Source organism: Talpa europaea (genome assembly GCF_964194135.1).
Source record: "Talpa europaea genome assembly, chromosome: 3".
Taxonomy (NCBI): Eukaryota; Metazoa; Chordata; class Mammalia; order Eulipotyphla; family Talpidae; genus Talpa; species Talpa europaea.
Genome location: NC_140069.1, coordinates 73,980,831 through 74,002,721, shown reverse-complemented (window position 1 = coordinate 74,002,721; position 21,891 = coordinate 73,980,831). Strand labels below are relative to the sequence as shown.

Sequence of the window (21,891 nt, the reverse complement as noted above, 5' to 3'; positions counted from 1 at the left end):
ATTATTCCCCCTTCTCATCTCAGAAGTAATCACCATGCTAAAATTCACACGACTTTTTATGTTATTGTATTTTTATTGCATAGATGTGTACGTTTGGATGAATGCATAAGCATTTTAAATATAGTGTTGTGTTTTTAAATGTAACATTGCAACTTGCTTTTCCTATATTCAACAAGAATATTTTAATTTCAAGATCTACACATATTCATACATGTAGATAAAGCTCACCGAGTTTATCCATTTAACACATTCCTGTGTGAATATTCCACAATTATCTTTTCTCCTACTATTGATCCCTTGTTTCCAATTCCTTTTATCACACCCAATACTTCAATGGACCCTTATATATTTCTCCGTTCAAATGGAATTTATTCCTCGTGGACTTGGCTACTTATTGAACTATATTTTTTCATTTTGTCTTGATATTTATCTTCCACTTTTATTCTTTGTGCACTGTCATCTTCAAGATCACTGATTGAGTTTTCTATTTAGTCTATTCTACTTCCATAGCTTTCTTTTTCAAAATTATTGTTTTATATATTTTACATCATTTTTCATTTTTATACAATGCATGCATTTTCATCTCAGTTATAGTCCCCATAAAATCCCCACCACTCATTTACCACCACCATGGCCCCTTGTGCTTTTCCCACCCCTGTTTTGATCCTACACCCTTCTCCCCCACTGCAGAATGTCTCTGGTTTATCGTTATCTGTTGATTTTGATTTTTACCTTATTATAGTTACTTTTTTTTTCCTGATCTCTTATTCATATCCTCTATATTCCTCCTATAAGTGAGACTATGTGATATTTTTCTTCTCCTTTCTGGCTTATTTCACTAAGTATGATCCCTTCCAGCTCCATCCATGTTGCTGCAAATGACATGAGTTTATCTTTTTTGATTGCTGAGTAATATATTCTACTTCCATAGCTTTCTCTATAATTTTTGACTTCTCTATTGATCTTTTTACAATCTGCATCTCTGTTATTGTCTTATTTAAAGCTTCAACTTACATATTCTCTTTTTTTTTTTTTTTATAAATTTTATTGTTATATTCCCCATACAATTGCAGCCCCCCATTCTGACCCCAATCCCTCCCCTCCCGCCCCCGCCCCCCTAAAAGTGTCTCTGGTTCATAGTTTTTTGTTGATTTTGATTTTCACTTTCTTATAGTTATTCATTTTCCTGGTCCCTTATTTAAGTTTTCTAGATTCCTGCTATGAGTGAGACCATCCGGTATTTTTCTTTTTCTTTTTGGCTTATTTCACTGAGCATGATCCCTTCCAGCGCCATCCATGTTGCAGCAAATTGCATGTGTTTATCTTTTTTGAATGCTGAGTAATATTCCATGGTATATATGTACCACATCTTCTTGATCCAGTCATCTATTTTTGGGCATTTGGGTTGTTTCCAAAGCTTAGCTATTGTAAACAGTGCTGCTATAAACATAGGGGTGCAGGTGTTCTTTGGAATTGATGTTTCTGTGTCCTTTGGGTAAATACCTAGGAGTGGAATTGCTGGATCATATGGAAGCTCTATGTTTAGTAGGTCCAGAAATCTCCACACAGCTTTCCACAGTGGTTGGACCAGTTTGCACTCCCACCAACAGTACAGAAGAGTTCCTTTTTCTCCACACCCTCGCCAACATTTGTTGTTGCTAGTTTTTTTAATATGTGCCATTCTCACTGGTGTAAGATGGTATCTCATGGTAGTTTTGATTTGCATTTCCCTGATGACAAGTGATGTTGAACATTTTTTCATATGCCTGTTGGCCATTTGCATTTCCTCTTCAGAGAAGTTTCTTTTAAGCTCTTCTGCCCATTTTTTGACTGGATTATTTTCTTTGTTGTTGTTGAGTCTCATCAGCTCTTTGCAGATTTTTGTGATCAGTCCTTTATCATTAGTGTTGGGTGCAAAAATGTTCTCCCAGTTGGTGGGGTTTCTCTTTGTTTTTGTTATTGTCTCTTTTGCTGTGCAAAAGCTTTTTAATTTGATGTAGTCCCAGCTGTTTATCTTTGCCTTCACTATCACTGCTTTGGGTGATGTGTCTGTAAAGATGTCTTTGATGTGCAAATCACGTAGTGTTTCGCCTATATTTCCTTCTATATATTTTATGGTTTCAGGTCTTATGTCTAGTTCTTTAATCCATTTTGAGTTGATTTTTGTGTATGGTGTGAGGTGGTGGTCAAGCTTCATTCTTTTGCATGTAGTGACCCAGTTTTCCCAGCACCATTTATTGAACAAACTTTCTTTGCTCCAATGCATATTCTTTGCTCCTTTGTCAAAGATTAGTTGACCATAAATCTGTGGGTTTATTTCTGGATTTTCTATTCGATTCCATTGGTCTGTATGTCTGTTCTTGTTCCAATACCATGCAGTTTTGATGATTATGGCTTTGTAGTATAGTTTGAAGTCTGGGAGTCTGATGCCTCCATTCCCTTCTTTTTTTTTCAGGAGAGCTTTGGCTGTTCGGGGTTTTTTGTGATTCCATATGAATTTCATCAATAATTGTTCTATTTCTTTGAAGAATGACATTGAAATTTTGATTGGAATAGCATTGAATCTGTATATTGCTTTTGGAAGGATGGCCATTTTAATAATGTTTATTCTCCCAATTCATGAGCAGGGGATGTCTCTCCATTTCTTTGTGTCTTCTTCTATTTCCTTTAACAGTGTTTTATAGTTTTCTTTGTATAGGTCCTTTACCTCTTTTGTTAGATTTATTCCCAAATATTTGATTTTTTTTGTTTCAATAACAAAAGGGATGGTCTTTTTGATTTCTTCTTCTTCAGATTTATTGTTTGTGTATAGGAAGGCTACTGACTTTTGCGTGTTGATTTTGTATCCTGCCACTTTACTGAACTGATTGATGAGTTGAATTAGCTTTTCTGTGGAGTTTTTGGGGTTCTCTATGTATAATATCATATCGTCTGCAAATAGTGATAGTTTGACTTCTTCTTTTCCTATTTGGATTCCTTGGATGTCTTTCTCTTGTCTTATTGCCCTGGCTAGGACTTCCAGTATTATATTGAAAAGCAATGGTGAGAGTGGACATCCTTGTCTTGTTCCAGATCTTAATGGAATTGCTTTCAGCTTTTCACCATTGAGAATGATACTGGCTGTTGGCTTGTCATAGATGGCCTTTATGATGTTGAGGTATGTGCCTTGTATCCCAAGAATTTCAAGGGCTTTTATCATGAATGGGTGTTGCACTTTGTTGAAAGCTTTCTCAGCATCTATTGATATTATCATATGGTTTTTATATTTCTTTTTGTTGATGTGTTGGATAACGTTGATTGATTTTCGGATGTTAAACCATCCTTGTGCCCCTGGAATGAATCCAACTTGGTCGTGGTGAATTATCTTATGGATACATTGTTGGATTCTGATAGCTAAAATTTTATTGAGGATTTTTGCATCAGTGTTCATTAGGGAGATTGGCCTGTAGTTTTCCTTTTTTGTGTTGTCCTTGTTCGGTTTTGGTATTAGTGTAATGTTGGCTTCATAGAACGTGTTTGGTATTGTCCCTTCCTTCTCAATTTTTTGGAAGAGTTTGTGAAGGATAGGCACTAATTCGTCTCTGAATGTTTGGTAGAATTCATTTGTAAATTCATCAGGTCCTGGGCTTTTGTTTTTGGGGAGGTTTTTGATTACCATTTCAATTTCGCTAATTGTAATTGGTCTGTTTAGGTGTTCTATTTCTTCTTTATCTAGCTTTGGGTGATTGTAGAGTTGTAGGAATTTGTCCATCTCCTCTAGATTGTTAAACTTGTTTCCATATAACTGTTCATAGTAGTTACTGATTATTCTTTTGATTTCTGCTGTGTCCGTTGTGATTTCTCCTCTTTCATTGATGATCCTGTTTATTTTTGCTTTCTCCCTTTTTTCCTTTGTGAGCCTGGCTAAGGGTTTGTCTATTTTATTGATTTTTTCAAAGAACCAGCTCTTGGTTTCATTGATCTTTTGGATTGTTTTTTTAGTTTCAATTTCATTTATTTCTGCTTTGGTTTTTATTATTTCTTTTCTTCTACTGGTTTTGGGTTTTTTTTGTTGTTCTTTTTCTAGATCTTTGAGCTTCGAGATGAGGTTGTTTCTTTGCGTTCTTTCTTGTTTCTTGATGTGAGCTTCTATTGCTATATATTTTCCTCTTATTACTGCTTTTGCTGCATCCCATATATTTAGGATATTGGTGTCCTCCTTGTCGTTCAATTCAAAAAATTTTTTAATTTCTTCTTTGATCTCCTCATTAGTCCAATGGTCTTCCAGTAGTGTGGTTTTTAATCTCCATGAGGTAGGAAAGTTCCTTGCCTTCTTTTTATGGTTTATTTCTAGTTTGATGCCTTCATGGTCAGAAAAGATGGTTGATATGATTTCAATCTTGGTGTATCTGTTGATGTTTGTCTTGTGCCCCAGTATGTGATCGATCCTGGAGAATGATCCGTGTGCACTTGAGAAAAATGTGTACTCCGTTTTTTTGGGGTTTAGTGTTCTATTGATGTCTGTTAAGCCCAATTGCTCTAGGTCTTTATTTAGAGCTTTGGTTTCTTTACTTATTTTTTGTCTTGTTGATCTATCCATTGTTGATAGTGGTGTGTTGAAGTCTCCCACTACGTATGTGTTTTCTCTGATGTCTGTTTTCAGAGAGGACAACAGTTGTCTGATATATTTTGGTGCTCCTTCGTTTGGTGAGTATATGTTAATGAGTGTTATTTCTTCTTGAAGTATTGTCCCCTTGATCATAATGTAGTGACCATTGGGGTCTCTTTTTATCTTTTTGAGTTTGAAATCTGTTTTATCTGATATAATTATAGCTGTTCCTGCTTCCTTTTTTGGTCCATTTGCTTGTAGGATTGTTTTCCATCCTTTAAATTTGAGCCTATTTTTATCTTTTGTAGCTAAATGTGTTTCCCGGAGACAGCAAAAGGTTGGGTTTTGTTTCTTAATCCAGGCTGCAACTCTGAGTCTTTTTATTGAAGAGTTTAGTCCATTTACATTTAGAGTTAATATTGATATGTTAACATCTGTATTTGCCATTGTGTTTGTCTTTCCTTTGATTTTATTTATTTATTCTTTTAATAACTTTTTTTTTTTTTTGGCCTTCTTTCATTGTTATTCGTCCCTCTGAGGTTCTGGCTTTAGGACTCCTTGTAGTATTTTTTGGAGTGGGGGTTTAGTTGCAATGAAATTCCGGAGTTTCTGTTTGTCTGGGAAGGTCCATATTCTTTCTTCAAAGAGGAAGGAGAGCTTTGTGGGATAGAGTATTCTTGGTTGGCATCTGTTTTCTTGGAGTCTGTTGACTATGTCCCTCCACTCTCTCCTTGCCCGTAGTGTTTCTTCGGAGAAGTCTGATGTCAGCCTGATTGGTTTTCCTTTGAATGTTATCTGTTTCTTCCCTCTTGCCAGCTTCATTATTTTTTCCTTGTCCTGGATTCTTGGGAGCTTTACTATTATGTGTCTTGCTGTATTTTTCCTTTCGTCGTGGAAGTTTGGTGTTCTTCTTGCTTCTTGTATATCAATTTTCAGCTCCTTCTTCACATTTGGGAAGTTCTCTTCAATTATCTCTTTGAATATTTTCTCTGTTCCTACATCTCTCTCCTCTCCTTCTGGTATTCCTATAACTCTTATATTTCCTTTCCTCATGGAGTCAGATAGTTCCCGAAGTCTTTCTTCGTTCTTTTTCCTTCGTACTTCTCTTTCCTTTTCTGTTTTGGTTCTTTTTATTTCTGTGTCTTCAAGATTACTTATTCGTTCTTCCATTTCATCTATTCTGCTTTCATTGCTTTTCCCAGAATTCTTTAGTTCTTCCATTAATTCTTTGATCTCCTGCATTTCTTTTACTTCCCTCTTTAGGGACTCAATTTCTTTCTTCTGACCATTGTTTTCCCTCTCTAGGGACTCAATTTCATTCTTCTGATCGTTGATTATTTTTCCCTTATCATTGTTTTCCTTTATGACTTCTGTCAGTTTTTTAATCACGGCAATTTTAAATTCTCTTTCTGGAAGGCTCAGAAATTCTTCCAAGTTATTGTCGTTGCAATCTGGGGGATGGCTTTCTTTTTGTGGTGTGCTTTTTCTCTGGAGAGTTGCTAGGTTGCGTGTGGTTCTTCTCCTCCCTACTGTCTGTTTTCTAATTTGCCGTATGCATTGGGACACTGTGTTGTTGGGACTGGCCGGCATCTTGGGTGGGCTTCTCTGTTCCCCTCTGGTTCTTCCAGGAGTCATCTGTCAGTTTCAAGCAGCCTTTACTGGAGAAAGGTCCCTGTTCTAAAATGCCGATGTGGGGACACACTCCCCTGTGCGCCTGGTCTGCCCCGGCGGTGGGTTCCTGCTCCCCTCTGGGCTTGGACTGCAGGCCAGAGGGGGTCTGGCGTGGGCGAACTTCCCCCGCTCACCTCTGGCTCCTGAGGAAGCCTTCTGCAGGTAGTCTTTACTGAAGAAATGTCCCTGTTCTAAAATGGTGATGTGGGACACACTCCCTACGCTTCAGGTCTCAGGCACACTCTTCTGCGCGCCTGGTCTGCCCCGGCTGTGGGTGCTCGCTCTCCCTGTGGGCTCAGACTACTTGTTCGGAAGGGGCCCGGTGTGGGCTAACTCCCCAGCTGGCCACTAGCTCCTTCAGTAGCCTGTGCTGGGGTCAAGTCACTAGGTGGCGCCAGAGATCTCTCCTAGAGCCCTTGGGGAGCTGATTTTCCACCCCGTGGGACAGGGAGCAGAGCGGGGATGGTAGGGTACACCTCAACGGCTTTGGGGTGCTGTGTCTGCCTTGTGCCCCACCGTCGTGGGGAACCCACGCCCCTAATTTCGTGCCCCGGGTCTCAGTTCCAAAGCCCTCAGTTCCAGGACGCGGGCTGTAGCCCAGATCAGTGGCGCGGGAATGGCGCCTTTTGAATCCCGCTCCCCTGCCTGGGCACCTTGTTCCTGCTCACTCAGGGAGGGCCTCCGCCTTCTCCCCGCAAGCCTAGGTCGCAGGCGCGGGGACCTGGGCAGCTGCAATCCGAGCGCCGCTTTCGCGCAAGCTTACCGGGCGGCAGGGGCTGTGTGCTGGTGCTGGTCTCCTCCTGGGGGGCGGGGCTCTCTTTAATGGCGCCTGGAGCTCACCTCCGCGGCGGATCCTGCAGGGTTTGCCTCAGCTCCCGTTCACGGGGTGTGGTGGCTGAAATAGTTCCTTTCCACTCACAGTCCCACTTGCTGCGTCCGTTTTTTCTTGTTGGGCGTTTTGGTTTGTTGTTTCCCTCGTCTCTGCCGGTCGGAGAGTGCCGCCTCTGTGGGCGGGGGAGGGGAGCAGGGTTCTGCGCTTCCCTCCCTTCTGGTCCTCTTTTATGGCAACTTTCTTCTTCGGGCAGTTTGCTGGAGTCGTCCGTTTATCTTCCGTGTCCCAGTTCTCACTGGGACCTGCCGCTTTTCCTCCCTATTAACTTTTTTTAATGGGAGATCTTACTTGCAGCGTCTCCTCGCCGCCATGTTGCTCCGCCCCTTCCTACATATTCTCTTTATTAATTTTATTTCTCAGGACATTCATTTGTTTTTCTCAGGTTTCATGTTTATATTTGATCAGCCTCGCTGTATTTTCTTTCATTTCTTTGAATTTTTTTTATCATGACAATTTTGAACCTGGTAACTGATAGGAAGAAAATATCTTTCTTGACTTTGTGTTTCTGGATATTTGTTCTTTGTGGTGAATTATTTCTGAAGGAGTCAAGGTGCTATGTGTTATATTTTTCCACATTCCGTTATTACATTTGTGCTTTGTTGTGTATTCAAGTGTCTGAAGTGTGCTTTCCACTTTTGCAGTAGATTATGCTGTATGGTCAGGGAGTGCTAATCTATCAGGGAGTGCCTCTTCTGGGACATAGGGAGGGCCCTGGTGGGCCCAATCTCTAGTGAAAGTGGTGTGTGTGTGTGTGTGGCTCATACCTCTGGTACCACTGATAATTTTTCTCTATGGGTTTCCAGACCCATGTCCTTGCAGCCTATGTGACAAGCTCTCAGTACTTCCTCCCTGAGAAAGTCCTGAAGGAGGTTGGGGAAAGGGCAGCATACTTCTGCTGTTCCCTTTAGCTGGGGTCCCTTCCCAGTTGGCACACTCCAGGCATTTTGTATGTATCTACCATGATTAGGTTCACACCAAGCAACTCTCTCCTCCATGACACTCCCCTAACCTTTGCATAGTTTTGTCCCAAGGCATGGAATCCTTTCAGTCCAGTTCCCCTCCGGACCATTTTTGGAGCAAAGCAGGGAACCTCCTCTGAAGCCATATTACACCCTGCATTTTTATGTGGCAAAGTACAGAGGATTCAAAGATTTTTTTCTTGTTACCGAATCCCCATATACAGTTTATTCTTGAAATGCTGTCTTTTCTGACCTCAAAGTGAAATACATTTATCAAATAAAATGGAATCTAATTCACTCTTACCACAAGCATTGTCCTATTCTCTGTTCAAGAGAAGTCTGAAAATAATGGAAGAAAGATCTTAGAGTGTCTCACATAGTCTAGCAGGAGATAGGTAAAGGAAACATTTCATTTGCTCCCAGTTTCTGTCAGTCTTTAAGTCCTTGGATTTTGTCCAGGGGCATCCCAAACTCTTGGAAAATGAAGGTTAGTCCAGATGTGGACATTACATAATCCCCATAGGTATTGTCTTTCATCACTGACAGGAACTGAGACTTGATCATTCTCTTAAACAACAGGATGAAACAAAACGACAAAATCATTAACCACTATTACCTCTCTACAAGCTATATTGATGTTGGTGCCTCTTTAAATTGTCTCAACTATGCTGCTTGCCAGCCTGATAAATTGTGTCCTTTTAACTGCTCCCCGTGTAGTTTATAATCTCTGCATTGTCACTCCTTATTATGGTATCTCCAAGTAGAATGAAGGCCAACTGTGATTCCTTACATTGGTGTCCCTGCCTTCTAACTCTGGGGGTTAACCAGTAGCTTAATGTCAATGGTGGCATTGTGTGCTAGATTTGAGTGACTTGATGCTGACATATAGCAGTCTATACTTCTGAATGAACATGGAGAAAGATGAGTTCAAGATTTCACCAACTGATTGACTTGAGCCTTTGAGGCTTCCCCCATTTGACTTTTGTGTGCCTTAGTTTCCTCAATCATGGGTATTATAAAACTCACCTAATAGGATAATCAGGACTAAAAATAATATGCAAAGTATTTCTTGTGGTACCTAGTACATAAAATGATCTCGGTCAACATATAAGAATATGTTGAACTTGAAGACTCTGTGTGGCTTGTCTTCTGCAGCAAAACACTTAGAGTTATGCCTGGTCCACTCTCCCAGACTTCACTGATGAGAGTCATGCAGTAGAAAATGGTGGTTAATCCATGGACTTTGAACCCAGGATATGCTTACAGCTTGGCTACTTAATGTTGATAATGAATTTAAAGTTAGCTTAAGCTCACAAAATCTTGGTTTGCTTGTCTTTAAAATGAACATTATGATGATACACACTTCAAGTTATTTTAGAGAGAATTAAATGAAATAATGCATGTAAATTGCTTAGCACGGAACCTTGTACCATGTTTAAAAAATGGTTGTTCTGACTGGAAAAATTGTTATTCTTTGACTTTTTTATTACGGTTTTGGGGCAGTGACTCAAGCCCAAATCCAACCACATCTGCCTTACCTATTGTAGGACACTTCCTGTATCTGAATACTTACAGTAATCTATGAGTATGTTCCCTATTACTAGAAATATTTCCAGTGAACAGAGTATGATGATCATGTAGAATTATTGAAAACAATAGATGAATGTTAAGGTCTTTTGAATTGGTGAGATCTTATGATTCTCTGGATTACATAGGCAGTCCCTAAATTGAAGCATTATGTGTTAAGCATTTTATTTTAGGTTAGTTTTTGTAAACGTAAATTTTATTTTCTATAAGACATACTTCTCTACAGAACTTAGAGACAAGTTTAGAAAAAGAAATGAGAGGACATGTTGTAATATAAATCTTAGAGCCTCAACTTGTCTTCCTTTTCTCAAACTCAAAACTTAAATAAACCTAACCTCAGCAAGATTTTAGGAAAAAATAATCCACCCTATTAATTTAAGCTAATGTGATTGAGATCCTCTTATTCCTCCCAAATGCCAACTATGTTTTAAGTTCTGGGGATGTGATGTTCAAGAAACAGTCTGCTTTTCCAGTGTGAGAGGAAATAATGATCCTGTGGAAGGACAATAGTTTGGCAGATTTGATACATATCTAATACTTGTGATTTATTAACAGAACAGAAATTGAAGATAATAAGCTTTTAATCAATTATTGCCATAGTCCAAATGTGAAGAATCAAGGATCTGAACTGTGATATTAACAGTGAGAATAGAGAAAAAAAACCTTAACTTTTAAAAGTTGATTATGCAGAAGAATTATGTATAATTTATAATGTATGATAAAAGAAGGGGTTCCACATTTAGCTAAGGGTGTGAGTTAAGGCAAGGGAGAAATGTTAGATTTATGTAGGAAATGGAAATGAAGTCATCAATAAGCATGTTGTGTTTATGGGATCATTAGTGCACCTCAGTGTAAATATCCTCTGGTAATGGGAAAAAAAGGAACCGGGAAAGATCAGGGCTAGAAATACGGATTTGGGTGTCATCTGCATCAATATGGCATGATTACTTGATTATTATAAATCAACAATAATAGAGAAAATATAATTATAAGTGGTGAAAAGGTAAAATGCTTAATACCCTTCCCCCCAGAAATGTCCAAAGAAGTATAAAAATTCTAAGATGTAGTGTCATAGGACCTAAAATGGGAGAGTCAATAATGTCAAGTGCTACCCAAGAGCACATAAAATCAGGACTATGAAAAGAATTTTGAATTTATACATTGGCACAGGTGACCCTTGGAGATTGTGTAGAGAGGCATTGAGGACAAGATATTTTAGAGGCTCAAGCAGTTTTGATAGGATTGGGAAAAGAGAAATAGGATGGTAACTGAAGGGATAAGAATACCAAAAAAAACTTTTTTTCCAAGATAAAATCTTGCTTATGATTGACAATAAAATGAAAGATGCTGATAGAATGGTAGATTTAAGATGCATCAGAGGGAGAGATTATGTTGTCTTCTGTCAGTATCTCCAGTCTTATCTTTATCCTTCCTTTCTTTAGTTCTGTGCTGATTGTGACAGCCCCCTGCTGAAATACCTCTCTGCATTCCTCATTACTGTAAAGATCCAATATCCTTAGCATAGCAGACAAGATACGTCATGCTCATATAATAACTTCACTTTCCCATTTCATATGTTGCTGCTTAGGGAACAGGTGATTTCAGATTTTTTTCAGATTGGGTTTTTATACACATTGCTCTCTCTGCTTGGAAGTTATTTTCCATCTTTCATATAAAATATTCTAACTAATCTTTCAACACCTGGCTCAAATGTCATCTCATCTTTGAATCCTTTCTTTCTGTTTTTTTTTTTTTTCGTACTTCAAAGTAAGTTATCCATTCATGTGTTTATCTTGGCTATCTCATTGTACACTATCAATTTTCATGGTCACGTTCTCCATTAGAGTGTATAATTTCTGAATTTAGAGACTTTCATTTTTATTGTCTTGATGATTGGCACAAAGCAAACTCTTGCTAAAAGCAGCAAGAGATACATAGAATGGAAGTGAAGAGGTACCTTTGGGCTAAGTGAAATAAGTTGGACACAGAAATACAAATATGTACTGATATCACTTACATGTGAAATTGTAAACAGGCAGAATGAGGGCCCCAGAATCCCAAACCTGCCTACTCTAGATGTATTCTGCCATCCACTGCATAAAGACAAAACATACTTTCAATAGAAATGAACTTTAACACAATTAGTGTGCAATAGAGAAGAGAAAAAATAGTTTACTGTAGAGAAGAGAAAAATAGTTTCCATTTTATTTTTAAAAATATTTTATTTTATGTAATTCTTACATCATTTCTCATTTTTGCACAATGTATGCATTTTCATTTTGGTTATATTCACCATAGAATTGCACACCCCACTTATTTTGACCCTAGCCCTTCCTCTCCCTGTCCCTCCCCACCCCATAGTGTGTCTCTGGTTTATAGTTGCTTGTTGATTTTGATATTTACTTAGTATTAATTGGTCTTTTTCCTGGTCCCTTATTTAGGTTTTCTAAATTCCTGCTATGAGTGAGACCATCCAAATTTTTCTTTTTCTTTCTGACTTATTTTGCTGAGCATGATCTCTTCTAGCTCCATCCATGTTGCTGCAAACTGCATGTGTTTATCTTTTTTGATTGCTGAGTAATATTCCATTGTGCATATGTACCACATCTTCTTGATCCACTCATCCACTATTTGGGGGCATTTGGGTTGTTTCCACAGTTTAGTTATTGTAAATAGTGCTGCTATAAACATAGGCATGCATGTGCCCTTTGGAATTACTGTTTCTGTGTCATTTGGGTAAATACTTAGGAGTGGAATTGCTGGATCATATGGAAACCCTATCTTTAGTAGGTCAAGAAATCTCCACATTGCTCACCATAGTGGCTGGACCAATTTTCACTCCCACCAGCAATTCAGGAGAGTTCCTTTCTCTCCACAACCTTGCCAACATTTGTTGTTGCTAGTTTTTTTAATATGTGCCATTTCACTGGTGTAAGATGGTATCTCATTGTAGTTTTGATTTGCATTTTGCTGATTACAGTGATGTTGAACATTTTTTCATATGCCTGTTAGCCATTTGCATTTCCTCTTTGGAGAAGTTTTTCTTTTTAGCTCTTCTGCCCATTGTTGGACTGGATTATTTTCCTTGTTTTTGTTGAGTCTCATCAGCTCTTTGTAGATTTTTGTGATCAGCCCTTTATCATTAGTGTTGTGTGCAAAAATTTTCTCCCAGTCAGTGGGGTTTCTCTTTGTTTTGGTTATGCAGAAACTCTTTAATTTGATGTAGTCCCAGCTGTTTATCTTTTCCTTCACTATCACTGCTTTGGGTGATGTGTCTGTAAAGATGTCTTTGAGGTGCATGTCATATAGGGTTTTGCCTATATTTCCCTCTATTTTTTTTTATGGTTTCAGGTCTTATGTCTCGTTCTTTAATCCATTTTGAGTTGGTTTTTGTACATGGTGTGAGGTAGTAGTCAAGCTTCATTCTTTTGCATATAGCGACCCTTTTTCCAAGCACCATTTATTGAACAAACTTTCTTTGCTCCAGTGCATAGTCTTTGCTCCTTTGTCAAAGATTAGTTGACCATAAATCTGTGGGTTTATTTCTGGATTTTCTTTTCAGTTCCATTGGTTGGTGTATCTGTTCTTGTTCCAATACCATGCTGTTTTGATGATTATGACTTTGCACTATAGTTTGAAGTCTGGGAGTGTGATGCCTCCATTACATTCTTTTTTTTTTTTTCAGGTGCGCTTTGGCTATTTGGGGTTTTTGGCGATTCCATATGAATTTCATCAATAATTGTTCTATTTCTTTAAAGAATGTCATTGAAATTTTTATTGGAATAGCATTGAATTCATATATTGCTTTTGGTAGGATAGCCATTTTAATAATGTTAACTCTTCCAATCCATGAGCAGGGGCTATCTTTCCATTTCTTTGTGTCTTCTTCTATTTCTTTTAACAGTGTTTTATAGTTTTCTTTGTATAGGTCATTTACCTCTTTTGTTAGATTTATTCCCAAGTATTTGATTTTTTTTTTGTTTCAATAATAAAAGGGATTTTTTTTTATTTCTTCTTCTTCAGATTTATTGTTTGTGTATAGGAAGGCTACTGATTTTCGTGTGTTGATTTTTTTATCCTGCCACTTTACTAAACTGATTGATTTGTTTAATTAGTTTCCAGTGGCGTTTTTGGGGTTCTCTATGTATATTATCATATCATCTGCAAATAGTGATACTTGAAGTTCTTCTTTCCTATTTGGATTCCTTGTATGTCTTTCACTTGTCTTATTGCTCTGGCTAGGACTTCCAGAATTACATTGAAAAGCAGTGGTGAGGGTGGATATCCTTGTCTTGTTCCAGATCTTAATGGATATGTTTTCAGCTTTTCAACATTGAGAATGATACTGGCTATGGGCTTATCATATATGGCCTTTATGACTTTGAGGTATATTCCTTGTATCCCAAGAATTTCTAGGTTTTTTTTTTTTTTTATCATGAATGGGTGTTGCACTTTGTCAAAAGCTTTCTTAGGATCTATTGATATTATCATTTGGTTTTTATATTTCTTTTTGTTGATGTGTTGGATTACATTGATTGATTTTTGGATGTTGAACCATCCTTTTGTCCCTGGAATAAATCCTACTTGATTGTGGTGAATTATCTTATGGATACACTGATGGATTTTGATAGCTAAAATTTTATTGAGGATTTTTGCATCAGTGTTCCATAGAGAGATTGAACTGTAAATTTCTTTTTTTTTGTGTTGTCCTTGTTTAGTTTTGGTATTAACATAATGTAGGCTTCATAGAATGTGTTTGGTATTATCCCTTCCTTCTCAATTTTTTGAAACGGTTTGTGAAATATAGGCACTAATTCGTTTCTAAATGTTTGGTAGAATTCTTTTGTAAATTCATCAGTTCCTGGGCTTTTGTTTTTGGGAGGTTTTTGATTACCATTTCAATTTCGCTGCTTGTAATTGGTCTGTTTAGGTGTTCTATTTCTTCTTTATCTAACTTTGGGTGATTGTAGAGTTGTATGAATTTGTCCATCTCTTCTAGATTGTTGAACTTGTTTGCATATAACTGTTCATAGTAGTTTCTGATTATTCTTTTGATTTCTGCTGTGTCTGTTGCAATTTCTTCTCTTTAATTTGTGATCCTATTTATTTGTGCTTTCTCCCATTTTTCCTTTGTGAGCCTGTCTAGGGGTTTGTCTATTTTATTTATTTTTTTTGAACAACTGACTTTTGGTTTTATTGATCTTTTGGATTGTTTTTTTTAGTTTCTATTTCATTTATTTCTGCTTTGACTTTTATTATTTCTTTTCTTCTACTGGTTTTTTTTTGTTGTTGTTGTTTTTCTTTTTTCTAGTTCTTTGAGCTTTGAGATTAGGCTGTTTCTTTGAGTTCTTTCTTGTTTCTTGATGTGAGCCTCTATTGCTATATATTTTCCTCTTATTACTGCTTTCACTGTGGTCCACACACTTAGGATATTGGTGTCCTCTTTGTCATTCAACTCAAAATATTTTTTTATTTTTTCTTTGATCTCCTCATTAGTCCAGTGGTCTTCCAGTAGTGTGGGTTTCAATCTCCATGAGGTAGGAGAGTTCCTTGCCTTCTTTTTATGGTTTATTTCTAGTTTGATGCCTTCATGGTCAGAGAGGATGGTTGGTATGATTTCAATCTTGGTGTACCTGTTGATGTTTGTCTTGTGTCCCAGTATGTGAATGATCCTGGAGAATGATCTGTGTGCCCTTGAGAAAAATGTGTACTCAGATTTTTTTTGGATTTAGTGTTCTATAGATATCTGTTATGCCCATGAGCTCTAGATCCTTATTTAGGGCGTTAGTGTCCTTACTTAGTTTTTGTCTTGTTGGTCTATCCATTGTTGATAGTGGTGTGTTGAAGTCTCCTACTACATATGTGTTTTCTCTGATGTCTGTTTTCAGAGATGATAATAGTTGTCTGATATATTTTGGTGCTCCTTCATTTGGTGAGTATATGTTAATGAGTATTATTTCTTCTTGAAGTAGTGTCCCCTTGATCATAATGTAGTGATCGCTGGGGTCTCTTTTTACCTTTTTTTTTTGTTTTGTTTTTAGATTTATTTATTTATTCATACAAGCACTGCGTACAGTCAGAAGCGCGGGAGGCTGAGAGGATTCACCAGAGCCAGAGCAGGGAGCAGAACAGGCAGACCGACAAAATACACTGCTGAGGGGAGCAGCAGGTGGCAAGAGAGTTCTACGCGCCATGTGGGACCCTTGCCTGGCAGCAGGGGAATGAACCGGTGCTGCAGAGGCTGCGGGCAGCTTCACAGCCCAGAACTCAACTGCTGTGCCACCGGGGAGGCCCTCTTTTTACCTTTTTGAGTTTGAAATTTGTTTTATCTGTATCAGTATAGCTGTTCCTGCCTTCTTTTTTGGTCCATTTACTTGTAATTGTTTTCCATCCTTTAACATTGAGTCTTTTTTTTTTAAAGATTTATTTATTTATTTACACAAGTACTGGGGGTACAGTCAGAAGCATGAGAGGGTGAGAGAATCCACCAGAGCCAGGGTGGAGAGCAGAACAGGCAGACTACAAAGTACACTGTTGAGGGGAGCAGCGGGCGACAGGAGAGGTCTGCATGCCATTTGGGACCTTTGCCCGTCAGCCAGGGATTGTACAGGTGCTGCAGAGGCTGCGGGTAGCTTGGCCACTCAGCCATCAACCACTCTGCCACCAGGGAGGCCCAACATTGAGTCTATTGTTATCTTTTGTAGTTAAGTGTGCTTCCTGGAGACAACAAAAAGTTGGGTTTTGTTTCTTAATCCAGTCTGTGACTCTTTGTCTTTTTATTGAAGAGTTTAGTCCACTTACACTTAAAGTAATATTGATATGTTAGCATCTGTATTTGCCATTGTGTTTTTCTTTCCTCTGATTTTATTTATTCTTTTAATAACTTTTTTTTTTTGCTTTCTTTCGTTGTTATTCATCCCTCTATTGGTTCTGGCTTTAGGACTCCTTGTAGTATTTTTTGGAATGGAGGATTAGCCGTAATGAAATTCCAGAGTTTCTATTTATCTGGAAGGTCCTTATTCTTTCTTCATAGAGGAAGGAAAGCTTTGCAGTATAGAGTATTCTTGCTTGGCATTTGTTGTCTTGGAGTCTGTTGACTATATCCCTCCACTCTCTCCTTGCCCATAGTGTTTCTTTGGAGAAGTCTGGTGTCAGTCCAATTGGTTTTCCTTTGAATGTTATCTGTTTCTTCCCTCTTGTCAGCTTCATTATATTTTACTTGTCTTGGATACTTGGGAGCTTTACTATTATGTGTCTTGCTGTATTTTTCCTTTCATCATGGAAGTTTGGTGTTCTTCTTACTTCTTGTATATCTATTTTCAGCTCCTTCACGTTTGGGAAGTTCTCTTCAATTATTTCCTTGTATATTTTCTCTCATCCTAGGTCTCTCTCCTTTCCTTCTGGGATTCCTATAACTCTTATATTTCCTTTCCTCATGGAATCAGATAATTCCCGAAGTCTTTCTTTAGTCTTTTTCATTTGTACTTCTCTTTCATTTTCTGTTTTGATTCTTTTTTATTTATGTGTCTTGGAGAGTGCTTATTTGTTCTTCCATTTCATCTATTCTGTTATCACTGCTTTTCCCAGCGTTCTTTAGCTCTTCCGTTAATCCTTTGATCTCGTGTATTTCCTTCACTTCCCTCTTTAGGGACTCAATTTCATTCTTCTGTGTGTTGTTTTCCATAATGAGTTCTGTCAGTATTTTCATCACGGCAATTTTAAATTTTCTTTCTGGAAGGCTCAGAAGTTCTTCCAAGTCACTGTCGTTGCAATCTGGTGGGTGATTTTCTTTTTGTGGTGTGTCTTTTTCCTGAGGAGTTACTAGGTTGCATGTAGTTTTTTTTCTCCTGCTGCTTGTTTTCCAATTTGCCCTATGCTTTGGGACACTGTGTCACCAGTATTGGCCAGCATCTTTCTGGTATAGTTTCCATTTAAAACCCTAAATTATCTATTCCCTCATGGGTAATGGCCCAGCCAAATATATTTGGTCCAAAACAGGGCAGCTGAAGCACAAAAGCTTGCTATAGATTTCAGGCAGCTTCTGGTGGGAACACATAGGAAAGGGGCAGAAGGGACCAGGCAGGTTTGGAAGGAAAAGAGCAAAATCAAAATCTAGATGAAGACTGCTGTGAGTCTCTCATCTACATGTATCTCTTTCAAGTGTTTCCTTCCATGTATCCCAAGCAGAGTGACTTGAGAAGCATTGTAACTTCTTCACAAGTCACTCTGCTCCATGTGCCTCCTCCAGTCTTGTTTTTCTATCTCTGTCCACTTCTTCCTTTTCCTTTTTTTTTCCTTTTCATAGTTTTTTTTAATCTTCACCTCTCTGCCCAACTCTTCCTTTCCTTAGGTTGGGGCAGGAAATTTGCTGTGCTATAGAATATAAAAAAATATGGAACTCATAGGACCAGAGTATAGAATCATAGGTGCCAATGACTGGTGCAGGAGGGAAGAGGAAAGGAAAATGGGGAGCTATCAGTGAAAGCGTACAAAATTTCAAGTATAAGATAAATAGCATGGAATAATAGGTAATACCAGTCATCATATATTTTAAGATTTATTTATTTATGCACACAAGAGCTGGGGTGCAGGCCAGAGGTCTGGGGGAGGGAGTGAGAGGATTCACCATAGACAGAGTAGGGAGCAGAACACGTGGATCTACTAAATCCACTGCTGAGGGGAGCAGTGGGTGAGACAGGAGAAGTCTGCTGCACCATGTGGGTCAGCTCCCTAGTCAGTGATAGATCTCATGCTGCAGTGGCTGCTGATATCTTCATAGTGCTGAGACAATCCCTTGCACCAAAAAGGAGGCCTCTGTGTATTTAAAATTTGCTAAGAGAGTAAATCTTAGCTGTTTTTATCACATTAAAAAATGGTAACTTTGAGGTTATGGGTGTGTCAGTTAACTTGATTGTAGTAATTATCTCACTATAGACACACCTTAAAAAGTCATGCTGTACAATCTGTACAACCTAAGCATATACATTTTTTGTCAATTATAATACCCTCAAAATGTTGGGAAAATAGCTATATTAATTTGTGTAAGTTAATTTCTCCAAATAGAATTTCCACTTGGTGGAAATGAAATGAAAACTTACTTTAATAGCATGCTTATAAGGATAAAAACTTCAAAATATAGACTAAACAATTCAATAACCAGTATTTAATTATCATCATGTTATGATTACTCCTGACTCCCACCTTCATGGCACACATTTCATGGGATTCTCTCTTAACTTGGATTTGGCTACAGCTTTAATCCATTTGATACAAAGGAAAATTTTTTGTTTATTCTATTTTATTTTTAAAGATTTCTTTATTTATGTATTCAAGAGCTGGTGTGTAGGCCAGAGCTATGGAGAGGTGAGAGGATTCACCAGAGACAGAATGAAACACAGAACAGGCAGACTGACTAAAACACTGCTGAATGGGCCGCGGGAGAGACAGGAGAGGTCTGCTGCACCATGTGAGTTAGCTCCCTGGCCTGGTATCAAACTCATGCTGCAGTGGCTGCACACAGCTTCATAGTGCTGAGACTTAACCCCTTCTGCCACCAGGGAGGCCCTTTTTGTTTATTTTTTTAAGTTAAATTTTGATGCTAGAAAATTTAAAGTTCAAATCCATCTTTATGCAGCTATGTTTCCTCTATCTAAATGATTCTATTTGAGTAGCAATATTTATTCTGCCATCAAGTGAATTCAGTAAAAGTATGGAATTAAATAAATGGGTAGATTTAATAAAATTACAATTAAATTTCAACTTTTTGTGTCTCCATGTAATTTCCCAGGGGAGTCTCTGGCTTCTAGACTCACTAAATTGGATATAAGGACACCCTTCTTTCTTACCTTCAACATCTCCTAATCCTGAGTGATTCAGATCAGCTCTTTTCTTTTTTTAGCAGAATTTTTGTGGTTAATAAAAACATGTGCTTACAGCTTTTTTGCATAGATAAAAGAAAGGATTCAACATCAGAGTTAGATCAAGTGATAAATTTTCAGAAGAAAATGATGAATGTGTCCACTGGGAGCAGCGGAATGCAGCAATGTTCTGTCTCTAACTGATTTAGTTTGAGGCATTTATGAACACTTCCACACCCACACCCACGCAAATGCACAAACAGTGGTCACAAATGCAACTCCAGACCTTGCTTCTCTTTCCAGTCTCATTTCTAAATCGCATCCATTGTTTTCCATAACATAAATTCCTCTCTTTTGCCCAGTGGTGAAAAGCTTACATAAATACTAAAACTTCAACTATTCCCCTGACTTTTCTCTTGTTGAGCTTGCAGCCCTGGATTTGTTTGAATACTGACATGTATTCTCTCTACAGATCTTTTGGGCCACTTGGGTGAATCCAATGGTGATAAATTCACTTGTGTTGAAAATTTTATCAGAATAACCATTTTAACACTCTGTTTATAAAAACTGAAATAATTGACACCCTGATTGAAAAGTTTCCAAGCTCAAAAGTATCTCTTTTATTCTCTCATATAGCATTCTGGTGATATACATCTATGTATACCTTAGGAATGCTTGGCCAGGAGATGACTTTAACAGTCACTGAAAAGAAAATATGATATAAAGAATTGATTAATGGAAGAAATTTAAACTTTTATGATTGTGTTACCACAAAATAATATTTTTGATATTTACAAATGAAGTATTTTATTGTTTACTAAATGAGATAGTTATTGAGCCATAATTAAGAGGTATAATGAAAAACTTTTATTCATCATAATGGAGAGGAAAGGTAGGCATTATATTTAAAGATAACAGTCAATGCTGGTGTATAGTAGGCACTCTCTAGTTGGTTGTAGAGTAAATGGTTGCATGATTAGGACTAATTACATTGCTACTGAAATGTAATTCAAACTTTAAAAAATTTTGTAAACTCCTTATATAAAAAATTTATATAGTTAAATGTTATTATTGTTCATATAGTAGTCAATCTTTTAGTAAATACATTAAAGCAAATTTCTTCTATTAGAGTATAATAAGAAAAGTATTGATACTTAAAGTATTGATACTGTTTTACATTTTTTAAAAAATTGTGGAAAAGTGCATTTCTCTAGTATATATTTTTGTAAAGATTTATTTATTTATACAAGAACCGGTGTACAGGCCAGATGTGCAGGAGGGTGAGGGGATTCACCAGAGACAGAGTGGGGAGCAGAACAGGCAGATGGACTGAAACACACTGCTAGGGGAGCAGCGGATGAGGCAGAAGAGGTCTGCCATGCCATGTGGGTATCTCCCTTGGTTGCTGGGATCGAACCTGCACTTCAGAGGCTGCAGACAGATTCACAGCACTGTGCTCAACAGCCTGCTCCACCAGGGAGGCCCTCTAGTATATTTCCCATGGAATCTGCAGATCTGAGATTAAGTCTAGATATATATAAAGGGAGCTGAAGTCTATAATACTAAATATCTCTACTGTATTTCCACTAGATCATCCATGTTAGTGAACCATTTTACTTGCTGTCAAAAATCTATTTTATTTAAAGTGCTTAAAAAAACTATTCAATTTGATAATTACTTAGTCAAAAATGGTTTGCTATTTTAACAATTAGCAATTTCTAAACTTCTTCATATATTACAAACTATGTTGAGTTTTCTCTACAGAGAAAGGATTTTGTTTGGATTCACAGAGAAGCAATATAAAAGAGTAACTATCATTTATGAATTTTGCTCTCTTTCCTAGAGACCTAATAGAGAAAATAAAAGAAATTAAATAAGCTTTTATGACTCTGAAGTCCAATTTTAGTTATATTAGAACAAGTGAGACAAAGGAGTTGGTTAGATGGGATTGTTTTGGCTAAATTGAAATATCAGTACTTTAGATGTCTAGGTTTGTTTTTATTAGTAAATCCCAGTGCAAATAAATAAGTAGCTAAAGTGATTTTTAGACAAATTGTAGTGGTTGATAATTCTAAGTCATTTTAATTATAATAGTGGTAAAACATATAGTTTAAAACATTACTAATTTTTTGAGGAATAATTTAGATGTCCTTGTGTACCTTAACCTGATATACTATGCAAGATAACTAAAAATATTTTGTTCAATAATATCATGTTCAAAATTGCAATGCTATTTTAACATTATTGTATCTATAGACTACGCAAAAACATATTTGAAACTCAATGCATTTCCCCCCATAATCTCTCTTCTTCAAGAGACTCTCTTTCAAAAAAGTA

General features: G+C 37.4%; 1 protein-coding gene across 1 annotated transcript in view; it reads left to right on the top strand.

Annotated features, from left to right (window-relative positions):
* The window catches only part of SUGCT (succinyl-CoA:glutarate-CoA transferase), a gene marked incomplete at both ends in the record, with an annotated part of 823,481 nt that overhangs the window by 383,098 nt on the left and 418,492 nt on the right, over positions 1-21,891 (top strand). The gene's annotated exons all lie outside the window — the stretch shown is intronic.